Consider the following 14,399-nt stretch of genomic DNA (forward strand, 5'->3'; position numbering starts at 1 on the left):
TTTATATAAATTTGTTACAAATAACATTTAAACTGATTGTTTTTACAATTACGAAACAAAGTCTTTCTTATTTTAGGGTGACAGAAACATACATTACTACAAAATAGTTTGTGAACCACCCTGGTGTTATTATTTGAGTCAATTTTTAACTGGCTTTCCTCTGCAGGGCCTCTGAATCATGCCCAAAAGAGGTCTGGATGTTTTGCGATGTGAAGAATTTTGTTTCTACAAGCTGCATGCTGTCAAACCACTCTGAAACTATTTCTATGATTGTGCCGAGAAAAGTAAGTTGTTAATAAGTCATATTAATTAAATTATTTATTTCCATTTATGATACAATATCCTTATAAAATTCATATAAAAGTGTATCAGTTTTAAAATTATAAGAAGCTTTAAAATTTAATAACTTTTGACCAAATATGGATAGTATGCTTTATAATGATTTACTTATTATTGAGAACGTAACTATTTGGAAATTAAACTTTCTTGAAAAAATTAAAAAGTATTATCTATTAGAATTACTGTATTTATTTATTTTTTTTTTACATCTTTAACTAGTACCTAATATGATTTGGACTAAAAATATGTAAATGAAGATAAATAGAAAAATGCATTAACAGATTTTAACGAAAGGGCATTTTATTACTCTTTTTGGAAAAGAAAATTCATTAATCTAAAAATAGATTTGCTTTAAAAAATATGCATATGATGTCTAATTTACTGCATATGATGTCTAATTTACTGCATATTATAAAATCATTGAAATTTCGCATGTTTCTTGGGCTTAATTTCACTATAAATTGTTTTTGGGGTTACTGAGGCGTTATCATACAGTCGCTTAGACAGAGTAACCCAGGTCAGAGGAAAGATACTGTACAAAGATAACTTTGATTGGGGGTTTAGCACAAGGTTGATCACTTTGCCAAAACAAATTTCCCTAACTACTTGGTTGAGAAAACAGTGAAGAGAAACAAAAGTTAGCCACATGATAGCCAGATCTAAAACAGATGGAGATTCATAGTGTTCGATTAATGCCACATGAAGAAAATGAAAGGCTTGATGTACAACAGGCTGTAGTGCTTAGAAGGTAGAAGTGTTGAAATACCTTATCCTTACGTAATGTATACCTTACTATCTATACCTTTAGTGAAATATCACATTAACTACTAAGGATGCTTTTGTTTCTTAAGAGAAAACATTTAATAATTTTAAAAACTGGTACCAAAATTTTTTTTTAATGCAGCCGAACCTCTTGAACTTGAAATTGACAACAAAAAATTTAATATCATAATTATTTATGTTAGCCAGATTTCATCTTATCCGATACATTATGAAAACAATTTATTTCATACTATTAATACATATCGTCTACTACACTTATGTCCCAAACAAATTAAAATAAACTTAAAAATTTTAATAATTTTATTTAACTATTTTATTTATTTGCCCATCTGCTACTCCTAACAAAGGTGGATAATAGAAATAGCATTCCTCAAAATGAATAATTGACACATTATGCACATGCTTCTGATCTGTGTTGTGACCTTTCATGTCAGCTTGAAATTTTCATGTTAAATATGCTAAATGCAGTAATAATTGATTGCTGACTAATGGGACCAAACATATTTTTCATATAAAGCGATATTTCACCCTAAGTGATTTCGCATTAGTGAGGTTTGACTGTGTTTCTTTTTTTTTTCATATGAAAAAACTTTTATATTTTTACCTTTTTCGTTCATATGGAAAATGATAAACACAAAGGAATAAAAGATATTGTAATTAACATATTTACAACTAATTTCGTAACTACCCTTGGAAATTCTCTTAAGTTCTACTTTAAAACAGAGAATTCCTTTTTTGGTTCTAGTTACTGTTTTACCCTCTGCCTGACAATGTATTCGTCATGATGTCTTATTGTAATTGTCGCTTAACTTGATGGTATTTCTTGATTTTATACACTAAGTAACAAAAATATATCATAACTGGCTTTATATATTTATTTATGTATTATATTAAAAACTTATTTTTATTAGTCAGAACAATTTCAAGAAGATTTGTTCCTGACACTGCTGCGCCTACCCCATCACTTAGTGCTAGAGAATGGCTGAATAGAAAAAAACAGAAATCTATTCTGATATCTATGAAATTAAAGTAATAGTCATTGTATGTTTCGTTGTAACTCTAGATATAAAAAAATTATTTAGAATGCGTAGCTGTCAGCTTTCATGAAAAGATTGGAGAATTCAAATTTTTTTTAAAAATATTACTTCAAATACTATGTTACATTTTAATTCAGTTGAATTTTAGTAAATGTTTTAACTGTGTATTTGATTTTTTTTTTTATTGTTTGATTTTTTTTTTATTTAATCCAGCATTCAGATAAATTTTTGAAGCAACAGATTTAAAATTCCACTTAGTGCTGTTGGAATTTTAATATTGTCAGAATTGTGGTTTACTGTGAAACATTTTTGAACTCATTTTTGGTTTACTTTGAAATAACAAGGAAAAGCCCCTATCTACTCCAAAATGTGTCTTTTTATGTTATATATATATATATATATTTTATTTCTTAGTTTTGTGAAGAAAAAAAAGCATCATAAAATTTGCAAAAGTAAACTCCTTGAATTATACTTATATACAGGTATTTTGTGTGAAAAAATATACGAAGGTTGTAAATTAAATAGTGGCAACTTAACCTTGAAACTCACAGAAGGGCTGGCATGCGCAAATAGGATATGAGAGCGGTGAGGTGGCGCTGTTGTCGATGTGTAGAGTGCAAAATGCAGTTGATCTGCTTAGAAGGGTAGTTGTTGTGTGTCGTTAAAGTGAGGAGTTTCGTTTCCATCGCTCTAAAGCATGTTTTCAAAAGGCTTAATGACGAAAAAGACGAGATGCTTGAACCCATCGTGCTACTGTCCAATACAGTAAAGAATTTGCGACACAAGCTTCCACTTATCCTCGATAGCATTCTGACGCATTTTTGCCACGGGCAACCTCGATTTTAAGCGACGACAGCTGATCTCCTTTTTAAAACATGCTTTAGAGCGATGGAAACGAAACTCCTCACTTTAACAACACACAACAACTACCCTTCTAAGCAGATTGACTGTATTTTGCACTCTACACATCGACAACAGCGCCACCTCACCACTCCCATATCCTATTTGCGCATGCCAGCCCTTCTGTGAGTTTCAAGGTTAAGTTGCCACTATTTAATTTACAACCCTCGTAAATTTTTCAAAACACATGAAACATTTTTAAACAAGTCTATATATCATAATCTTTATATATCTTCAATTTCATTGAAAATATTTAGAGATATCACTATTGGCTAAAATATATCTAGATTCATAATTGTAAATATTTTGTAATTTCAAAAATATATTTCAAACTGTTTTAAAGTAATCAGTAACTTTTTCAATGATAATATAATAATAATTAAAATAGAAAACTAATGAACTTTTCTGGAATACAATTAATTAACTTTTAAAACAAAACGTACATGTAAATAGCATGTTGATTTTTCTCTGTTTATTAGTTATGGATTAAAAACATGTGCAATGAAATATTCTTGCTGCATTTTATATTTTTTTAAGTGTTAAAATTTATGTATTATTTAAAAAGTTAAGTATTATATATAAAGTTATGTATTATTTAAAAAGTTAATTTATTAAATTTTTTTTTATCAGAAATATTTATTTATGAAAAAAAAGGTTTAAACATGGTAAGATATGCACTAAAAAAAATATGTATACTGTTTTCATATGTATCTATACTGTTTTTAATTTTTATTCAATTCTCTTGCAGAATGAGTTTTCTTTTGAAAAAAAAATTTCTTTTTTACAACAATTTACATGTAATATTTGAATCCTGCATTTATATAATCACTTTTTGACTTGCTTAATTTATGCTGGTAGTATCGTAATTCGATGTGTCGGTGTGTAAATAATGTTTTGTTTGTATTTTCAGCAGATGTTGATATTGATTTTCACTTGGATTTTAAGTATTCCTATATATTTCAGTATGGAAAATTCGAATTGTGCATTAGAGTATTTACTTTTTAAGGAAATAATTCTATCAAATGTTTGGCAGTTATTACTATTAATTTCACCATGATTTTTAAATCTGATATTTTTCATACAATATTTATTACAACAGCCTGATCTTGAAACGAAGCATGCATTTGAGGAGTCCGATTTGCGTGATTTCGTGACTGATCTTTTTTTTGCAATTATACTTCTACGGATTTTATGATTTCTAATTGTTTTTTTTTTTTTTTTTTGTTGTTGTTTTTTTTTGTTATGATGATAATTTACAGAATGCGAAGAAGGAAATAATTCAACCCCCCCAACAAAATGCAAGAATATAACCCATAATATTAGAATAAATAATTATTCCATGTTCAATTAAAAATTTATATAGTTTTTTTTAAATATAGTTATCTAGTTTTTTTTCAAGCACAGCTCTTTCATTTTAAATGAAATGACATTGAAATGTAAAATTTAAGTGTCATATATTTTTTAATTTTGTATATTTGCCTAGGTATTGATTTTTTTTTCTAAATATATACCTAAATAAATTTTTCTATACATATATAGAATTAAGTAATATGTGCATTGTAGAATTCCACTATTTGTGAACGCTAACTTTTATTGAAATCTTTGTTGTTGTACAGTTATACTGTATTGTTTTTTTGCAAATTAAATAAATGCAAAGCATTTTGCTCTTTCATAAATTACACATCTTTCTTTCTAAGAAAACAAATATTATTATCTTTATTTCAATGCGCATCTTAACTCAAGAAAAGACTTTCTGATCTTTTTCTCTGGAGTTACATTATTCATACCTCACAAGTCTCCTGTTTTTTTTAACCAAAACTCTTGTATTTTACGACTATCTCCTGTTTACCTGCATATTCTCAAATTTTTCCGTATTTGTTGAAGAAATTTTTTAAAAAATTTGGCAATAAAATATTTTTTGATGGCAAAAATACTTCTTATTCCTCAACAGATAGTACTAATGCCGGTACTACAGTATAATGATTGTGAATAGTTTAAGTAAAAATATCTTCAGTGGTTGACAGATCATAGGGTAGAGTCCCCTTGCCGTCTAACCGTGGCAGTGTTTTGTGGTTTTCCTCTCCATGTAACGCAAATGCGGGTTAGTTCCATCAAAAAGTCCTCCAAAAAGACAAATTTCTCCCAATACTTGATCCAGGAGTTCCTTTGTCTTCTGGATATGGTTCAAAATTATAATTCTACGGAATTGAGTGTAAGTAGTCGTAAACCCAAAAAATTGGGTCGACTGTTAGACGACAATTATAAATTAAAATAGTTTGAAGTAATTATTAATAATGCTTTAAAAAAGTATTTTTTAGATTAAGATTTATACGCATATTTTTTACCTCGCTAAATGTAACTGCTTTCATTATATCCAATTTGAAATTTCTCTTTTTGACTTTAGTTATGCATGATGTAAAACTTTACTAGTAGCCTAAAAAATTTCGCTAGTAAAATCTCAATGATTTCATTTCTCCAATGCTGGCAGGTATGATTATTTCTAATGTAACTTGGTGATTATTTCATTCACCAAATGTTAGCTAGTTTGGAAAGCTGCATTTTGTTCTTGATACTTAAGAACTATTTTAAATCAATGCTAAATGCTTTATTGCAAACTGTTTTATGCAATCTGTTTTATGCAATGTATTCCTTCATTTAAAAATTCTGATTGGTTATTACTTTTGTATTTTTGATGCTGGCTCTGTACAACTTATAGACCAAGCAGCAGAATTTACAGAGTTAATCTGAAGTGCAATCTTCATATTCTTTTATTCAAGAATTCCATTTCTTCATATTCCAAAAATTAGGCATAGTCTAACATATATCAAGCGAAAATTGTACATAAATTAAAAAAATGTAGCACTAAGTCATATTTTATGTAAATTTCTGAAATTCTGTAAATAAATATTTTATTTAATTTGATATCTTTAAAAGAATTAACGAAAAGTAATTAAAATTTTCAACATAGAGTTTTCTGTCTGCTGATTTTAATATTAAAAAAGAAATCTGTGTTTGCTTTAAGAAAATCTTCAGATATGCTTAGAAAATAACTCTTACCGCAAATAATTTCATCTCTCCCTCCAAAAATATTACTCTTTTTACTCTTTTTTAATTTTGTAACATAAATTTGAAGCAGCATTAAAGTGCAAGGTATATTGAATTATCAGAAAATTTTTTTTGACTTTGGTTTATACTAATGACTTTTTTATACTTTGTAGTATTCTGTCAATTCAGTTTTTTAAATTTAATGAGATACAAACATATGTTTAAGGATGTTTTTTTTTTTAATTGAAAATTATTCTATATCTTTTTAAAAGGTAGGGAAAACTCATTTCCGTATCTTTCGATCTTTATTTTCACCATTATTGATACCCATTTTCATCATTATTGATTTCTTACTTTTATTCTTGTAAAATGTTAAATTTTTAACTATTTGTTTTGAAGCGGAAGAGAGCGAGTATCACAATTGATGAAGGAAACAATGCAAACAAGTCGGATGAAAATGTCAAGATATTGCTTGATGAGAGATAGAAGAATACGACTTTTGAACACAGATTGTTTTTTGTGAAATATTTCTATAATGAAGATATTTATTAAATTTTTGATTTCTTTTTAACTTGAATTAAAGTCACTTTATATTAATGACTAAGTGTCAATTTAATTGCAAACGAGAGATAATTTTTTTTTAACATTTAATCTAATTGCAGTTTGTTTATATGAGTGTTATGCAGTGCTCATTTTAATTAATCCTTTTAAGTAAAGAAATACAGTATTTTTATTGTAAAAAAAAGAGAACAAAAGTGATGATTTGTGTCTGGATTTTAAAAAAAGAGGATTTTATACCGTGGAGGTTGAAATTTTTGGATGTCGTAAACTGGTTTTTGACAGTATCACTTGAGATTTTCTTCCAAAGCTGTCTTAAAGCCCATAATACTGTAAATAATCAAAATATTTTCTGAATGGTTTTCCTGTTAATAAAAAAATAAATATTGTTTCATTTTAGTTTTAAATATTCGTTTAAAAACAACGTTGCATTTTTTAAGAATACATTTATAAATGTTCGTTGATACAGATAAATATTTCTATAAACACTGATAATCTAAACTTGACTATTGCTAAACTTGAGAGCTTATAATAATTTTACTAATATATTATAGGCTCTAACTATCATAAGAAATATTACTAAAACTCGAGAGCTTATAATAGTTTTGAATAATTAAAAAATAGCAGCTACTTTTTACTGTGCCTCAAAGGAAAAAAATCTCTACTGCGCACCTGGAAAGTCATGAGAAATCATGGAAAGTCATAGATTTCGGTAATGAACAAAATTTGTGATAAAATCTTATGATTTTAACTATTTAAAAAAAAAAGCATGATACGTCATGGATTTAGGTCGCCGACAAATGTAATTTTTAAAATAGAATTTTCCCAATTTCACAGTGTTCCAATAAAACGAATATCTAAATTTGTAGCAAAATCCCCACTCACAGTCATATTTTATTAAAATATAAAATGTTTTTAACCTATTCTTTAAAAAGTATAGTGTTCTTTCAAAAAATAAAGGAAAGAACATCATTTCTAGAGTGAATTAATTAACTTTTAAACTTATGTGATTTCAGAATTTTTTTTTTATTTATTATTTTTATTTTATCAATTTAAAATTCTAGTTTAAGCTTTTTAGATAACATTTTTAAGAAGAAATAAAACAACTTTAAATAACAACATATATCTGACTGTATTTAGTTATTTGCTTTTGTATTTTTTTTCAGCTATTTTATTGCTGCAACTCTTTCTTTACTCTGTTTTTTAAGTTTAATATCTATTAATATGAAAATGCAGAGTATAACAGTTTTAGTTATACCTATCATTTCAATTAATGTTATTACAATGCTTTTTCAAATTTATGGTTGTGTTTTTGTTGGCGAAAATTGTAACTTCAATTGTAAGTAAAGAAAAATTCTTGGAAAGTCATGGATTTGAAAATCTAAAATGTAGCAGATACCCTGTATTTAAAAAAAATTTCTGTCTGTTATACCTTTTGCCTTTGTTTTAACTGTAGAGAGTCCCGGTGGCTCAGTGGTAAAGTTGCACTCTTATTCTTAGGTCCAGAGTTCTTGCTTCGGACCAGGCAAGGTTGACACAGCCTTTCATCCATTCAGTGGGTCAATAAAATGGCAGGGAGAACACGAAAAACCTAAAATTTTCAGGGAATTTTATTTTGACTCTAATTGTCAGGGAAAGTTGTAATTTTTTACAAAATACCCGGAAAAATTCTTTAACATACCTGGTAATAGATCAGTTTTAGAATTGTCAGTAACAGTAATCAGTTATCGAGATTCGAGTTAATTTTAGCATCTAGTAGAGTCATTTTATAAAGTATGTCTATATTAAAAGGACTATATTAAAGTATGTCTAAACTGGAATTCCTTTTTTAGAGAAACTTTTCTATATTTCCATTCTCATTCTATTATATGTTTTTGCTCACATAATCTAATATTTGACATTACAAATAAAAAATTTAAAATTTTCGGATGAAAAATTGCATAGTATGATAAAATATGGTTTGGATTTCCATTGAAATTTACTTAGTATACTTGGAAAAGTCAGGGAATTTTTTTTCTTCAGAAATTGAGTGGGAGGCCTGCTGCAAAATAGGTTTAATTATGTTCAAAAAATAGAAAAAAATCACAAGATAGTATCATTTATGTTAAAAAATAAAAAGTTTTTACTCGCAATAATTAGTTTTTTCCCCCTCTCTTAAAAAGTTTTTTACTGGTAGACCACAGTTTTCATGTAAACTTTTGAGTTAAATAATTCTGATATCTATTACAGATATTTGTTGCAAAAATTTAACATTTTAGCCAAACTTGCATGTTTTATTCCTCTTCCAATGATATTGTTTTGGTCACAAAATCTAGTACTTGGCACTACAAATAAAAAGTAAAATCACTTCTGATGAAAAATTTTCACTGATTTTTTATTTTTCACTGAATTTTTCCTGAAATACCTGGAAAAGTCAGGGAATTTTTTTCCTTCTGAAATTGAGTGGGAACCTTGAATGAGTACCAAACATTGGGGATTTCCCCACTTGTTTGATCACCCAATATTTGCTCTGGCACTCCAGAGCCTAGAGCCACAAAAACTTGTGTGGGCTCAGTAGGCTTTAACCCTTCATAGGCTGCTGCATGTGTAGAATTTAAAATAAAAAACTTTTTATCGCAAGTGTTCAAATGAACTCAAATGTTTTGTACTAAATATGATTTGAAGGCATGTATCAACATTTGCTAATAGTTTAAATAAAGAATTTTTAGTTTGGCTTTACAAGTTATCTTTTTTCATTTTTTTTAATATTACTTTAAAATTGTGAAAATAACTTTTTCCTTGCTACATTCATCAAGAAAATAAGCAGAATGAATAATGAAGGAATAAAAATAAATGAATCATGCCAAGAGATTTATTTGAAAATTAGCACCAAGCATTGTTCTTCACTGCATTATAGTTCAAGTATAAGAGCAAAGCATTCTTACAACAGCCCATTGTATGCCAAGAGGGTGATGAAGGTTAGGGCTCCGCAATCTCATGACAAACATAGACCTGTCAACTTCTCTGGCTTTTAGTCAGAGATTTTTCTTAAATATTTATAGGGGTAACAGAATTTCTGTTTCAACATTTGGATTAAAAAGATTTTGACCAGCACTTTATGTGAATAGTTACAAGGTATATATATATATATAGCATAATAAATAAATACAAAAGGAAGAAAAACAATAAGTTTTATTTGATGCGCTTAAGCTGCAAGTAAATAGAACTCATAAAATAAGTTCAAAATCTGGAGAAAACATGAAAAAAAATTACAGAACAATGAAAAAAGGGGAAAAAAATAATAATAAAAATCTGAAGGAAAAAAATTAAGAAAAATCCGGAAAATGAAAGATATAATCTTTTCATCAGCTCACACGATTATGTCTGCAAAAAGGAGTGCTTTCTAATATTGTATAAATATAGCCAAAGCAAAATATATCAATACAATAGTGTGAATCATATATATTTTTTTTCTCCAGATTTTTATTATTATCTTTTTCCCTATTTTCATTGACCTGTAATTTTTCACAGTGTATTAAAGGTAAGTAAACAACATTTTTTTAAATTTTATTTTTTTCTTTGTCTGCAGTCAAATTTGGAGATCGTTAAAAGCGACAAAATTACTGGTTTAGAGTCTCATGATCAGCTTGCTTGATTCTTGCAATCTTCGATTCTTCTCAATTCCACCATGCTCAGTATGTTGCTGTATTTCTAGATTAGAGGGTCATTTTAGAAGTGAGGCGCTAGACTCTTGTAAGATAACAAAAATTGAAAATATATCACCACTCATTGAAATGTATAACGGGAAAATGGCCGTCCGCGCGGACGTCGGATTCGAGAAATTCGTTGTCCGCGGGGAATTTTTGACCGCCGAGGACGAGTGGTTTTTCGAGCCCTGATATATAATATAAGTTTTTGTCAGAGAGATCTCACTTAGACAGATCTCCGTTAACTGGATATCAAAGTTAATTTTTTTTTAAATTTACTGACGTTTTTATTCAAGAATTGAAAACTGGAAAATTTTAAAATTGATCTAGAAGACTATTTAAAATGTAAATTAATTTTATCTTATTTTTTTTCTTGAAAATTTCACATGATTCTTTGCTTAATCTTCATAAATAAAATGAATGATTGATACAGTATTTTAATCAATTAAAAAAAAGAAAACTAATTACAAACGGTGATTATGATGCAAATATTGAACACTCGAGTGTTTTTATTTTATTATTATAAAAGATTCACAGTTAAAAGGTTTCTTGGAATGCAGAATATTTTGAAGCAAAATCATAAGAGTCTGAAAAAGAAAAATGAAAACCCCAATTACATTTGAAAATTTGTTGTTTTCAAAAAGAGTGGTGTTTGCCAATGTAATTGCCTTCTGTCATTTCCGATATTACGAGACTCCTTTTACGCCAGTTTCACAGAATGTCTAAAATCAAAATACAAAATCACTATTTTAAAAGCCAAACTGAGGGCAAAAAAAAAAAGACACACGATTGTTCAGTTTATCATTCAGTGAATTATTTTTTTAATCGTCTTATATGAGACACGTTTTATGTAATCATAAATAAAGCTAAACATGGATAAGGACCAAATAATGCTAATCTTCTATATATTAAAAAACGTTTTGCCATTAATTTTCTTTTTTAGATACCTTCACGTTGTTTATTCAAGCCTAGCCTAAAGTATTTATTTTAAATAAAAAATCTGGTGAACAAAAGAATTTATTGTCAGACTATTTTAGAATGAGATAATGCTTTCATAGCAAATGATCAGGGGAGCCGAACAGTTTTTGATGCTGCAGTTCCGCACCTGGATAATGAGCTAAACTCTGCTAAGCATTTTTACTATTTATTTATGCGCGCTCTTAAGTTTTAGATTTTAATTTAAAATTTATTTTATAAAATGGACCATGATATTTAAGGAATTTTAGATAGTATTAGGATTTGTATGTCATAATTATTAAACATCAGAAGAAAAACTAATGTTGCATAATCCAATCGAAAATTAAATATTTCGACCCGACACAAATTATCTGTGTTTAAATAAAATATGCATTAAAAACGCGAGAATCTTTCTTTTTTAATGTTAAGCCTGAAAAATTTAAAAGACTGATAATAGGTTATTATAAAAAAAAAATTAAAAAAACAACTAAGAGTGACGTGGGGAGCTATATGAGAGCTCCGGATTGATTGCTTCGGTTCTGGGTCTGTGTAAACGTATTTTTTGTAAATATGAATATTATTGCATTTCACCTTACCGTGTATATGAGAAGTGATAGGCAGTAGAAACTCCTGATGTGCTGAAGGAATGAAGTAAATAGTGTGGTGTCAACGCTGGGATTCGAACCCCTGTTTAGTTGGTCAAGAAATTGACAGCTCGCAGCTAAAGTATATACCCAGCTTCAAGAAGCTGAGTGGCTTTATAAGGCGTTCACCAATATCACTTACCTAGAGCCGTGATGGCTCAAGGGATAGAGCGTTCACCTTCCAATGGGGTGAACCGGGTTCGAATCCCAGCGATGACTGGTCAATACAAGTTCCGCATCCGACTTGCACCGACCACAGTGCTGATAAAAAATATCCTCAGTGATAGACAGATCACTGGTTAGAGTCTACTTGACGTTAGGCTAACCGTGGGTGGTTTTCCTCTCCAAACTGAGAATATGGCAGTAAGGAATAATCCAGGAAGAATAATTTTACTCCAGGTGGTAAAATGACTCAGGGGATAGAGCTCTCCCTTTCTTCACAATAAATGAAACAGTCTCCCCGCACACGTTCCAATCCTCTTTTTTAAATGAGAAATTTATTTATTTATGATCTTTTTATTTAGTTTTCTTTATAAAATGTAAAAAAAAAAAAAATTTATTTAATTTTTTTAAAACAAAGCATAGAGGAATGATACTTATGTAATAAAGAGATAGAGAGAACTTATTTCACTTTTCAGTATCACAAATAATTTATTTTAAATAAGAAAATTAAATAACGTTAAAAAGAAAAATATACTTTTTTATTACATTTCCTACCCTTCCCGGCAGTGCCAACTTAAGGTGAAACGTAGTATAATAAACACTCTATTATATATATACATACATATTAAACTTGAGTGTCATATTGTTTACCCCTTAGTAAGCCTATAATTATTTCCTCTGGTTGGGTACACTAGCATGCGGCAGTGGTCCCCATCCCCCCCAAGCACTTGGACGCGTTCATCCCCCCCCCCCAAAAAAAAAATTTGCTAACTTCCCCCTTCCATAATAGCTTGTTCTAAATAGTGCTACATTGCTTGCTCATAATATGACAATGGTTCTTTTATTTATGTACTTAAAAAAAAATTCTCTCGTCTAAATTCCCCCCCCCCCCAAGTTTTAAGTGGGCACATCGCGCGGAATATTTAGCTTAAAGCACCTCCTCCCGGTTAGTCAACAAAACTTATTTCGGCCCATTAAGTTCCCATTAATTGGACTATAAAAAAATCCTTTACTACAATTGTTTGTAACCATAAACTCCAATTTCGGGCAGAGTTGGAAATTTATAGGTAAATATCATAGGAAGTAGCGGGGTGTGATGTGTGCGTGCCTCCTGATACGACTTTTGTCCCTTTTTCAGTCATTATTCGCTCTTTAACAAAAAAATAATTCTTTTCATATATAGAACACCTTATTCACGCATTTTCCCAGATGGCCAACAAAACATATTTTAACCCATTGTGGGCCCACTAATTGGTCTATACAAATTACTTTGTAACAATTGTTTGCTACATTAAACTCTAATTTCAGGCAGAGTTTGATATTTATAGGTTAATATTATAGGGAGTTACGGGGTGTGATGTGTGCGTGGCTCCTGATACGACTTTTGTCACTATTTCAGCCATTATTCGCTCTTTAACAAAGAAAAATTATTCTTTTCATATATAGAACACTTTATTCACTTAAAAATATTGAAAAAGAAGTTAAAAAATAACATAAAATAAAATAAATAATTAAAAATTATCAAAATTTAACCGTTTATTAGCTATTATTCGCTATTTAAGAAAAGAAAAATAGTTATTTCTTTATACACAACACTTGCTTCACGTTAAATTGTTGAAAAGTATATTAAAAAACATAATATAAAATAAATGAAAAAAATTAAAAGTCGACCCTTGCAGGGTGTCGAACCCGGGACCTCTGTGCCTTCAAATCTAACTTTCCCACAGACCTACCAATTGACACATGCTTCACATTCCAGGCCCGCGAATATAGAGCTTAATATTAACTTATAATTTTCAAACTCTGCCAGAACGTAGAGTGTTATATACCAAACAATCGTACCAAAGAGAATTTTTATACACTAATTAGGGGGCACATAAAGGGCCAAAATAGATTTTGTTAATTAACCGGAAGGAAGTGCTTTAAGCTATATATTCGTGGAAGCAACGTGTGAGTCGGGGTGTGGTTGTTAGCGCTGTGGGTAAAGAAGTTTTTTGACTCGGTGGTCAGGGTTTCGGTAATGGTCTCGGATTAATTTTAAATTTTTTTTTCTATTTACTTTATTTTATTTTTTTAAATTTATTTTTAGATATTTCAACGTGATTAAAGTGTTATTTATAAATAAAAAGAATTATTTTTCTTCGGGAAAGATGGATTAATAGCTGAAAAACGGATAAATTTCGACTCCGGAGCTACGCACACCATTCACTCCGTAACTCCCTTTAATATTAACTTATAATTTTCAAACTCTGCCAGAGATTAGAGTGTTATATACCAAACAATCGTAC

The 14,399-nt window shown here is 29.1% G+C and overlaps 1 long non-coding RNA gene across 19 annotated transcripts in view; it reads left to right on the top strand.

Annotated features, from left to right (window-relative positions):
• The window catches only part of LOC147816834 (uncharacterized), a 34,489-nt gene extending 25,106 nt beyond the window's left edge, over positions 1–9,383 (top strand). For all 19 annotated transcript variants that reach the window (XR_015429176.1, XR_015429190.1, XR_015429185.1 and 16 more), the window contains 2 exons: positions 77–284; positions 6,504–9,383. This is a non-coding gene — a long non-coding RNA (uncharacterized LOC147816834). The remainder of the gene's footprint in view (positions 1–76; positions 285–6,503) is intronic.
• Positions 9,384–14,399: the final 5,016 nt, after the last annotated feature.

This window comes from Parasteatoda tepidariorum, chromosome 1 (genome assembly GCF_982258835.1).
Source record: "Parasteatoda tepidariorum strain Cologne lab strain chromosome 1, Ptep-v5.0, whole genome shotgun sequence".
In the NCBI taxonomy this organism is placed as follows: Eukaryota; Metazoa; Arthropoda; class Arachnida; order Araneae; family Theridiidae; genus Parasteatoda; species Parasteatoda tepidariorum.